Source organism: Porites lutea, chromosome 2 (assembly GCF_958299795.1).
Source record: "Porites lutea chromosome 2, jaPorLute2.1, whole genome shotgun sequence".
NCBI lineage: Eukaryota > Metazoa > Cnidaria > Anthozoa > Scleractinia > Poritidae > Porites > Porites lutea.
In genome coordinates, this window is record NC_133202.1 from 674,931 (window position 1) to 686,875 (window position 11,945).

Sequence of the window (11,945 nt, forward strand, 5' to 3'; positions counted from 1 at the left end):
TCACAGACGCTTATTCCAGATTCTAGTTTTAAAAAAAAATGATAGAGTCCCTCTTATCAGAAAGTTCAATCTTATCTCATAATGGGTTAGGAAGTTATTTAATTTAGGTGTTACCTTACTCCACTCTTACGAAGGAGAACAAGTGTTAAAATAGATCTATTTACAACTCAGAGAAGAAATAATTCAAACTTAGCCTTTATGGCTAAATTACAAACAGTTAAATTTGGATGTATGCAACATCGTTCCCAGGGTAAAAACAAGGTCAGAGAGTATGTCTGCGTTTTTTGGGAAAATCGCCAAATCAGGATATTCGGATCCAAACATGGGTGTTGCTTTTTTTAGATGTGACAAGACAGTAAGGGTCGATCCAACGTTTTGGTTTTTTAACTTTTTACTTGTCACCTGATTTTACACCTAAACTGACCATGATTTTCATTGGTTTATTTTCTTCAGGTTGAACTAAAGGAGCAAGGAAAACTCATTGTTGATGGAGGAAATGGAAAAAGAGGATCAGGGGCAGCTTTCCATTTGGGTGGTGGGGCAGGTGGAATCATACAGATCATATCAGCTGCTGGTCACCTGTCCCCTGAAGCTTTATCTCTAAAACGAGGCACTTTAGTTGGGACGTGCAGAACAGCTGCAGAACATGGATATTATTTTATAGCAGGTAATTTTCTATTGCGTACTATCCAGAAATGCATGCCGAATTAGAGGAGCAAGGAAAACTCATTGGTGGTGGAGGAAATGGAAAATTACGATCAGGGGCAGCTTCCGATGTGGGTGGTGAAGCTGGTGGAATCATATAGATAATATCACCTGCTGGTCGCTTGCCCCTTAACGCTCTATCTCTGAGACGAGGCACAAAAGTTGAGAGGTGCAGAGACCAACGAACATGCATTGGATATTACTATTTTGTAGGAGGTAATTTCCTTTAAAGGAATATCCAGAAATGTATACTCCCTGTTTGCCCCTTACCAGATCAGATAAGTGTGTACATGTAGTTGGGCAATACATGAAGCCAATTGCCTCAAAATCGCGGAGGGGGGGGGGGGGGGGGGGGGAAGAAGAGAAGGGAAAGGGATCAACGCTGTAAAAGTTTCACCAGTCAATGGAAATCCAAAGCGATCTCAGTGCAACCAAATATTTCACAAATATGAGTTGTTATTATCCAGGTTAAAAATCCTGCCACCAAATCCCGCTGGCAAAGCAACATGTTTTCTTGATAAGAAGATTTATTGTCATTGGACGGGTGCGAAAGAAGTTGTCGAATATGTCGGGTGTATTTTCTAAAAGTATACGCGGCTATTTCCTGCCGATATTTGATCATTGCTATTTTGTGTTTTACAATTCTGGTCTGAAAAACCCTTTAAATTATATCCATCCCGCTGCGGACTGGGTTGGGATCCATTTACCTTTAATAACCAATGTATAGAATGTCTAACGAAGTATAAATAATTAAAGAGACCTAACTGGTTTATCTATTTAATGTCAGATATCTCCAGAGGGGACAATGTAGCTATATATCCTCCTACAAATCCATATAAATGGAGTCCAAGTTCGTCTTTATCAAGTCCATTACAATGCTTCAGCGTCACACCCACACACCAAAGTAAGTATCATTCAGCCCATCCCATGTAAATCCAAATTTGTGGCAATTTTAATGTTAAGCAGTGAAATATTCTTCCTATTTTCGTTTTCTCTGATTTTGATGTAGCAAGGAGTACATGTAGATAATTATAAGACTTGCTTCAAAAGTAAATGGTGCGAGTTAGAGACGTCCTCTTTGGGGCGTTACAAGTCTTGAATAGCAGACTGGTTGATATGGTAATATGTTGTATGTATATAGTCTATCATTGGAAGCAGTTTCTGTGCAGCGACTTTGGTGGAAGATACGCTGCACTAGAATAACAAAGTGAAAAAAAAACCACTGCAAAGTAGTAGCAAGAAATCCGCTCCTTTAGGGTGTCGAAGTACACAAACGTATCTGTACAGTTGATTATTATTCGAATAGGCTTATTGTACGCGAATTCGGCGGCAAAGACCTCTGTGACAACTGTAAGTACTAAAATCGATAAGCAAAGCTCATCACCGAGGTGCATGTGATACATCTAGCTGAACATTTAACCAGTCGATATCCTGAACTACTGCAAAATGGTAGTTACGCGATTAGAAATATTCGTCAACCCGAGGTAAACGCCTGCACTGATGCAGGCTAACGAGCAGAAAAAAGGGCACGAATTCAAGCACCCAGCAAATCTTCATGAAGATTGTAATTTATCTGGAGGTTAACCTCATGCAATTCATGTTACTAATATAAATTAAGCCAATTTCAAAGTGTAAAAATTGTTTAAAGCACGCTAGACTTTTAAAGCTTCAGGTTAAAAAGGAAATTTGGTACACTCTTTAAGTGTAATCTTACTGATTTGGTCGCACTGTTTCTGGCATAAGATGTATTAAGCATTAGTCAGTGATAAGTTCAATTGCTAGGGGCTGTAATGTGATCTATTCATTTTCTTGTATTAACAAGGCAGAAAATAATTCCTTAATCAACAATGACCATCTCCTATAATATTCTTAATCATGTTTTACAGGCAAGACTTTGGTTGTGACCTCATCCGGGTCAACGAGTCCACTTCAGTCTTCTTCAGTGGCACACTCAGCTATAATGGGTTTGTTTGTAATGTTATCTCACACTGACTCTACTCTGACTAAAGGCTTATGTCTCTTGTTTAATCCATTCTAGTTCATTATTGTCAAAAGTGGTCATTTAATAAGCCCTCGAAACATCGATCACATGTTGATTTCTTTTGTTGAAGAAATTTCAACAAATTAAATTACTTTTGGCCATTTCTTGATATTGTAGGCAAATGCTTAATGTAGAATTTACAACGCCTAACCCTCTTTCATAGTTAATTATGACGCAGCACCAAGGAGTTGTAGTGTGTCTTGCTGGTACGTCAACTATAGGGCTTACCCTAACTCATGGACGTTTGGCGTATAAGCTATCCTTACGTTATAAATTATAATTCCACAGTACACTCGATTTTCGTATTTCTTTTTATCAATGTAACCATCCAGCTAATGTTCGCAATATCATATTTATTGATATGCAATATCTACCACCAGTAACCCAACCGTGCATCGTTCTTTGCTATGTATCAGTCCTTTTCTAAGTTGATAATTTTATTGTTGGTTTAGGGTATGCGCAGATACGAGCTCGTAATGAAAGAATAATTCTGGAAATCATGTTTAATTGTTACTAATCTAACATGCTAGTAACATAATTCCTTGATGCTTACATTTTTTATCAGGTACCGCCACAGACAGTGTTTTGAGCCCTTCGGCGAGTCAAGTACAGACATCAATACCACCTACAGCACAAGGTCCCTGGCCAATACTAACTATCCTCCATGTTTCTTGATTCACATTCTCTAGTCAGGTTGTCATATGGAACATTTTGATAACCTTCTTTAGAGGAAAACATCACAGGCTTCCTGATAACTATAACTTACCTTGTGAACAAATCTGCTACTCTCTGCATTTAAAACATATATAGAGTTTTCACATGACGTCACGTCCGCCATGTTGGTGGCCCAAAACAGTTAAGGTGGCCCGAGCCTATTTCTTTGCAAGTTGGTTATGTTTTTGAATCGGGTTTTTCGGCAGCAATGATTTAACCGATTTCTATGATTTTTGGTTAAAGAATGGTCGAACGTTAAGAAAATGCAATTTATTTTCTTATAGGTATAAAAACGTTTGAAATATCGACATATGTTTAAAAACGCATTTTTACAAAAAATGTCAATAATTTCAAAACCCTAAGACAGATTTTTCTGTAACTTCGGCAAATAAGCCTGAGAGCTCTCTAGTTTTAAATCTACAAGTTTGAAGTCAATCGTGACCGTAGAACTCGCTGCACAAATAGCTGGTCAAATTTAACCTTAAAACGCAACGCTAACACATTTGTGAAAGTTGACACACCAATAGAGGAAAACCTCCGACGTACTATCTCCTTTCTGCAAGGATATTCTCGCCCAAAGCTTCAGTTTCAAGAAACTGAGTAATCAGAAACCTACGGCGAATACAGTTCGTAATACAAGAAGAAAAACGTTATGTTGAATGCGGGGCAAAAAGTAAAAATCTCAACAAAGCACGATATAACATCTACGGAAATCTCCTACCAGTTTTTAGCACTGAAGGTTCCCGTCTTGAGGAGAAATAAAGCCACCAACTCCAGTACTTCAACCGATCCATTTTCAGCTGCAACGAAAACCCCTGTATTAGGTAATTTATTCAAGTTTGAAAGATTTGCCATCACATTCGCAGGATCCTTTTGCCATTGGGGATAATGAAAAGAATAAGACGATTGCCATATTTTCTTCATCTTTATCCCCAAGTGGCCAACTTCCCTTGCGAATTGGATGTCAAGTCTAAAAGCCTTGAATAAATTACCAAGTACAAGGGCTTTCAGTGCAGCTGAAAAAATGGACTTTTAGAAGTACTGAAGTTGGTGGCTTTATTTCTCCTCAAAACGAAAATCTGCGACGCTAAAAACTCTTGAGAGTTTTTCGTAGATAATATAATTTGCCTTCTTAAGACAGGTTTCGAAAAGAGAGAGACAAATACAAAGTAAGTTTGATAAATAGAAATTCTTTTAAATGTAAAGCGCTTGAGGATTTCTTAATATCATTTCTTGAAATAGTTCACCTAAAGGGTTGTTTGGGTGGTATAAGTCAAAATTCGAATTTTTAGAACTGATTTGAGATTCTCGACATTTTCCGACATTGGCTCTTAACATCTATGGTTAACTTTAAAGATAACCTTCCGAGTTTGTTGAAATCATCTTTGTCATAGATTCCCCATACCTCTGAACCATAGAGGAGAATGGGTAGAAAAAGTAAATTAAGAAGTTTATTTGTGGTATCGGATGGTATTTTTGAGAAGTCTAGATAACGACATATTCCATAATAATCAAGTTTTAGTAGTAAACGCTGATAAGGTACAGAGTCCAAGGCTTTGCTGTGGTCAAGAAGGATTAGGTCAGTTTGTGAGCGCTAGTTAATGCATTTAGCCCAGTCAATGATTGCTGAAATGAGTTGAGTTTCACACGAGAAGCATTGTCTAAATCCGCGTTGCTGATCGATCAGGATATTGTTTGCGGCCAAGTGTTTTGCAATGTGACTCAACATAATGTGTTCCATAACCTTACAACATAAGGAAGTAAGAGAAATAGGGCGACAATTAGCAGGGTTTGACCTTGAATCCTTTTTATGAATAGCTGTAACCAGTGCTTTAGTCCAGCCAGAGGGTACTGCTCCTTTGTCATAGGACTGTTGGAATACATAACCAAGCCGAGGTGCAATAGATGGGGCAGTTCTTTAAGAACACGGGCTGGAATTTCTCCTTCACCACAAGCTTTTCTTAGGTTTAAGGTGGCTCCCTAACGTAAATTGACCGTGCGCAGCCTGAGCACTTGTATGGCGCGAGCTTTAAAATCCGCGCGACGTCCACGCAAAAATTAAAACAAACATGGCCTCTCAGTTTCGAAATATTCCACCCAAAAAACTTTATTAACTTTCTGTTGAAGCTCATTGCGCAAAAAGTTTGATTAGTGTAGGTCAAACATTTATGAGAGGAGACAATGCTACACCGGTTACAAGTCACTATCGATCTCCATAAGAGTAAATTGTATGTAAAAACAAATCAGAAATTTACCAAAGCCATCAATTCTTTGGCTTCAAAAGTAGACAAACGTTAAATAGTCGAAGTAAATGGTGAGTGGAAACTTTACTTAGAAAACAAACAATGTAAGTACACTAACCCAGAAGGTAGGAATGTTGCTGTTTCTGGCCTTTGGTTCACGGTCAGTGGAAAGATCTGAAAGATCGAGCCAATTCCCGAACAAACACTGAAGATTGTCTTCACTGGCGGAGCTCCTCGGTGACATTATTTCTCTTACATTTGATTTGATTGAAGTAATTCTAGAAGTGGCTTTAAGACAAGATAACAGGGAGTGCAATTTTTTTGTTTGTTTTGCCGACTGTATCACATTGTTTAAAAAACTTATCAGAAGAAAGGTTTCCCACTTAACTTGCATCCTAATCGAAAGAACCTTTCCATCGACGAATCAACATCCTTGTATTTTTTCTTGTTTCAAACGTCCTTCAGAAAAGAAGAAAGAAGAAAAGAGAAAATGTTTTTGCACAACGAGAAATAATTTTTACTCACAGATTGACCCTTGACGAAAGCAATAGTTGTCGGTCGAGACCTACGGTCTTGTACGTGTAGCTGAGGACATGATGTACGACAGACTTTTAAAGAAAAACTTCGCCGTCGAAATTATCCCTACAGAAGAACAAGGTTTAAAAAGTATCCGGAAGTGGGCTGACATTTGAAGATCTGCAAACAGTGTACAGCAGATTAGGAAATGAAGGGCTTATTGCGATCCTTGCACAATCACCGTCTTGATCTCCGATGATCGCCATCCTGACCACCACGGTTCTAATTTTAACTACAATAGTCAAGTACTTCGAAGAAAACATCCTGTGTTAGTGTATAGGTATAAAGTTGAATCCGCTATCCTTTTTCGACTGGCGAGATATCACCGTAATAGTACTAATAAATGGCTTCAAAACAATGGCTTCCGTACTCTTCAAAGAAACCACATGTTTTCAGTAGCTTTGTGCATTATGCGGGCGTGATGGCTCACGCGCGTATTTTGCTCACACGACCCCGAACCACGCGTGTTTTTCGGATTTTTGTGATGTTAGCGCAGTTAATTAACCGTGAATTTCTAGCGTTTCCTTCGGTAAATTTTTTTAAAAATCGCCTCATTTCTTAACAGTCGCAGTACCTTTGTACTGTCATTTTTTTGTCAAAATCTGTAAGAGCTAATCTCTATTAAAAAAAGTTACAAATTTCAAAATATTAGCAAAACCGTCTTAACGACCCCATGTTTTTTCCACTTTAAAATGTTAAACAATATCGTTAATATAAAGTGGCAAAGTTTAAAGACATTTCACCGCGGGAAATTAGAAATATTAAGGAAAAATGGGCAAAAATGACAAAATTACTGGCTGTTTAAGGATGCGATGTTTCCATGGCAACGGCCTTAATCCAGAAAATGAAACTTGATAAAGGAGCCTTCTTATATGGGTAACCTTAGCGGTGAATCTCGTGAAGAAAATCGCAAAGACAAAGTAACTAGATTTCCTTCTGTAACGTATGCCTAATACCTCGGATTATAAGTAAATACTCTAGGGAGCCACCTTAATTGAAGAAGTTGTTTATGTACCCCATGAGCTGAGATGTCGATGTCAGAAATAAGGTTGTACGGGGAGGTAAGTTTAGTAGGGATTGGTAGTTTCTCTTGAGTAAATACTGAGTAGAAATACGAAAGTGCCTCAGCTTTGCTTTTATCAGAAGTGCACAGGTTATTGCCATATCGTAAAGGGGGATACCAATGTCCTCTGATTTTCAAGATTTGACCTAAGACCAACATTTTGGGGGGTTCTGAAGGCTTGCCCCGATAACATTGTTCAAGTAATCACTACGAGATTCTTTGACAATCCTTGGAACGAGGTTCCGTTGTTTCTTAAACGCCACCCAATCGTCTGGATTCTGGTAGCGGAGAGCCTTCTTATGCAATCGATCTTTCTCTCTCATTTGACGTTTCATTTCAGGATGTATCCAAGGGAGCTTTTATTTCACGGAAGAAAATCTTTGAGGAATGTAATTACCCATGGCCTTTGTAAGTGTAGTTTTAAAGAGGGACCAGTTATCTTCTACAGCGAAGTTTTGTGGAGCTGAATCAAGGACGTTCTCTGCAGAATCGGACATGGACTCCCTTAAGCCATCAGAATCTGCTCTTTTGTAGTCAAAAATCTTGTTGGGTGGCTTAAATGATCTTGAAGCTTTAACATTTATGTGAAAAAGGATTGCCAGATGATCACTCATCCCAGGTATAGTATGGACATCAGAGATAATGCGGTAAGATGAAAATAATAAATCCAAAGTTTTTCCAGATGTTGGACGAGTAACGCATTTCACGTGCTGCATGAGCGAGAAGTCCTCCGCAATACGAAGCAGTCTATTGTGTAGAGCCGAGGTAACTGAGTTTCTTTGCAAATGGGACCTCAGCGGACTAGTCAATATCTCAGAGGTTGAAGTCTCCCGCCACTATTATGTTAGGGTGATGATTAGAGGATTCAAAGACACAATTAAAGGAATCTAAAAATTGTTCCAAAACATCTTGGGGAGAATTTGGTGGTCTGTACCAAGATGCTAGGTGAAGAGTTTTACAGTTAACGATCTTAACTGATGACCAGGGCATTTCGCAATCTTTTCCAAAGTTAAGCTTTTCCTCGCAAACGATTTCGGACTTAATCGCCTGGAACACACCTCCCCCATTACGATTTCGGTCCTTTCTGAACACGGAATAGGTGGGCGAGAAGACTGAATAGGGCGAGAAGACTGAATAGGCTGGCACTTCGCAGTCAAGCTTTGATTCACAGCCGAGGATGATATCAGGTTTGTGAAAGTCAAGAAGAACTTAAAATTCAGAGAAACGAGATGGACCCTTAAGGCCGTTGCAATTGATGATCATCCCTTTAAGCCAGAGGATACCTTGGTATGGGTAGGGGGAGCTGGGAGCTGACAGGTAGACAGGCTGCTAATTGGTGATGGTGTTGGTTGGACATGGACGATGTTAATGTTATCCGAGGATTCATTCAGAATACTCGTGTCAGCGTGTGAAGAAAGATCCAGATCGGAGCTGGGATTTCTAATATCAGAGAAAGGCAGATTCTTTGAAGTTGTAACACACGTAGGGCAGCTCCATGGGAAGCTGACAGTCAAGGAGGCAAGTTTGGTGTATTCAGCAGGTGTTACCACATTTGATGTGACACCAACGTACAGAGGCAAACATCGCATTGAATCGCTCTGTGGTTATGTGCGACACTCCTTCGGCAGACTGAACATAAGTTTTTATTACAGTTAGGAGTTGGACCAGGATTGGGAGAATCGTCGCCACAACAAAGAAGACTTATCAGCCGGAACCCAGCAACTCAGTTGGGATAGCACGCCAAACGTGAGGCTAGAAACGTCTTGCGACGGTGTGCAAGATATCCAAGATGGAGGCAGAAGTTGACTCGATTTCTCAGAAGAGTGACCATACTGCCGCGAAAACCGCGGATAATGGTGCAAAAAGTAGATGACTTCAATCCTTTTTTCCATAAGATGGTGTAGTGAATCGTTTGACCGCTGCGAGCAGATATAAGAAAGCAGAGATACAATGTAAAGAACGCAGCTCAGGAAAATACATCCAGTCGCCATGACAGCCGCTAGGAGAATAGATAAAGCCGTGCCTGACACCTTTGAAATAATCAAAGAATTCTGTTCTTTGATCAGAAACTTTTATTGAGCGTTTTGTTTTAGAATAAAGATTTTTAATCAAGTCTTAAAATTTGCCCCCGATATTGTATTGGAAGAGTTTGTAAAAGAGGCTATCATGCCAAACTGAATCAAAAGCTTTCTTGAAATCAATAAAGCAGGTGTATAATTTACCTTTTGGCTCATGTTTCACGTATTTGTCGACTAGGGTTCGTGAACTGAAAATGTGATCAGATGTACGATGACCTAGCAAAAAGTCAATTTGAGCTTGATGTAAAATGTTTTCATCAACAACAAGATTTGGTCTAACAAAACGGAAGAGGGGTCTGAGTCTGAGTGTAATTGTTTAAACTGCTTAAAAAGATTGTCAACTGGAATATCTTGATTATTTGAGGGGGGAAGTTTGATTTTCTTTGAACGTTTTGAGAAAAGTCCAGAATTTTTGGTTGTCTTTGTTCTGGGTAAGGTCGTCAATTCGAGAGTTAAAGACCTTCAATTTTTTATGCTTCATCAGTTTTTTAAAATTTTTCTTTGCTAAGTAGTAATCATGTCTGAGGTTTGAATCAAATGGATTTCTATGCTTTTTATTAGAAAGTAAATTTAGCTGTTTTCTTAGAGATACACAGTCTGAATCTAACCACTTTTTATGTACTTTTGTTTTCTTTTTTTTTCCTTGCTAGTCTAAGGGACTGGATACAAATATCATTTATTATTTCTGTGAAGTGTTCTGTAGCTAAATTTACACCTTCACTATCAGTAGTAAAGGTGGTTGTTTCAAATTGAGATAGTCGTAAGAGGAAATCATCTCGTTTTAGAAGGTTTATTGACTTATCCTTTGAATCTTCATTCCAGATGAATTGTTTTGGAAGATTAAATGTTTCTACTTAGGGTTCGAAAATTGGTGGGGCAGATGCTGTCGCAGAGATGGTTGCCCAACAAATAAGTTGAGAATGATTTGAGAAAATCGTTGGTTCTTTAACTACGTGGTTTTCACACATGTTCATTAATTCTTGGCTTACAATGAAATAATCAACAGTACTAATGCGTTTGAGGGAATGAAAAGTTATTTTTCGAAAAGAATCCCCTGTTGTTCTTCCGTTTAAAATTCTCAGATCACATGCTTCACAAATTTCAGGTAAAGATTGGCCATGTTCAGTGATATGGGATTCACAATTTTTTCTTCGTTGTAGAGTGTGTAAGGGAAGCAGGTTATCATCACCTGGGATATTTGTGCACAGATCGGTGTCAACGTAATCTAGTGCACAGCCAGTTCTGGCATTTAGGTCACCAGTCAACATGATAAGGCCTTCTGAACTAAATTTAGTAATGTCGGTCTGCAGGTCGTCAAAAATGTTAGGGTTAGAATAAGTGGAATCTCTAGGGGTGGATATAAATTGCACATAAAAATAATACTTTGTAAATGTTTATGAACTAATTTACAAATACAAAGGGTGAAAAGTTGTAACTCGGAGTTTCACGCACTACGCGATGATTAATTGGTGCGTGAAACTCTGAGTTACAACTCATCATCTTTGCATTTGTATTTCAATTCGCTCTGCATCTTTTATGCATTGATCACTCCCAGGGTAGGTGGAACAATATTCTTTATTGTGTGTTCATTTAATAAATTAATTTATTGATTTACATCACAAATAGCGAAATGTGTCATTCAACCATCTGAAGGACAAAGTCTCACTACAACGTTCCGCATTAACTGCTCTGGCTGGACTTCTTCCTGCTCACGTCCTTCAGCATACGAATTCCAATACACGCTTCAAAATGACCTTCATGGCATCTTATATAAAGGGAATATGAGCAGCTTCAGTACGATACTAATCCATGGCATTTCTACCATTATAACGACAATCCGTTTCGTAAATGGCACAACAATAAAACAGGAATTGAATGTCTTGGTAAGGGCATCAAGGTGTAGCTTTTGTGAATTATGGGCTTGATATGTATGAATACTAATTGTATATATTTAGCCAATTAACCTTTAGACTGGGGCGATAAATAATAATCACTAATACACGTAAATTTGATCATATAACACCGGTTCTTTAGGAAGTACACTGGCTCCCTGTGAGTTATTATTTGACGTATACGGTAGGCGTTCTAGAGTTTAAGTGTGTGAAAGGGCTGGCACCTAATTACTTGAGTGATCATTTTGTGACAAGATCTACTGCTCATGATAGCACCACAAGGAATGAGGACTATCTTGATATTCCAGCTTATCAATCGGCCGCAGGTCAGCAAACTTTTCTATATAGAGTAATTAAACATCTGGAACGCATTGCCACGTACGATCACTGATGCAGACAGCCTGCGTACTTTCAAAAAGAAACTTAAAGAATTCCTTTTCGAATCATTTCTTGTCAGCTAGTTTTTATCTATTATTTAGCAATTAATGAATTTGGCTTTCGAAGGATACGAAGAATTAAGCAGATCGAGGAGGGTGTTATCCACCGAGGCCTAAGACCGAGGTGGATAATACCCTCCGAGATAGCTAAAACATGCTTACCTGCATCGATGTTAAGTTCATCTTCGATAGTTAA

General features: G+C 38.7%; 1 pseudogene; it reads right to left on the reverse strand.

Moving 5' to 3' along the window:
• Nucleotides 1-5,054: 5,054 nt before the first annotated feature.
• On the reverse strand, nt 5,055-8,931 carry LOC140929156 (uncharacterized; annotated as a pseudogene).
• Nucleotides 8,932-11,945: the final 3,014 nt, after the last annotated feature.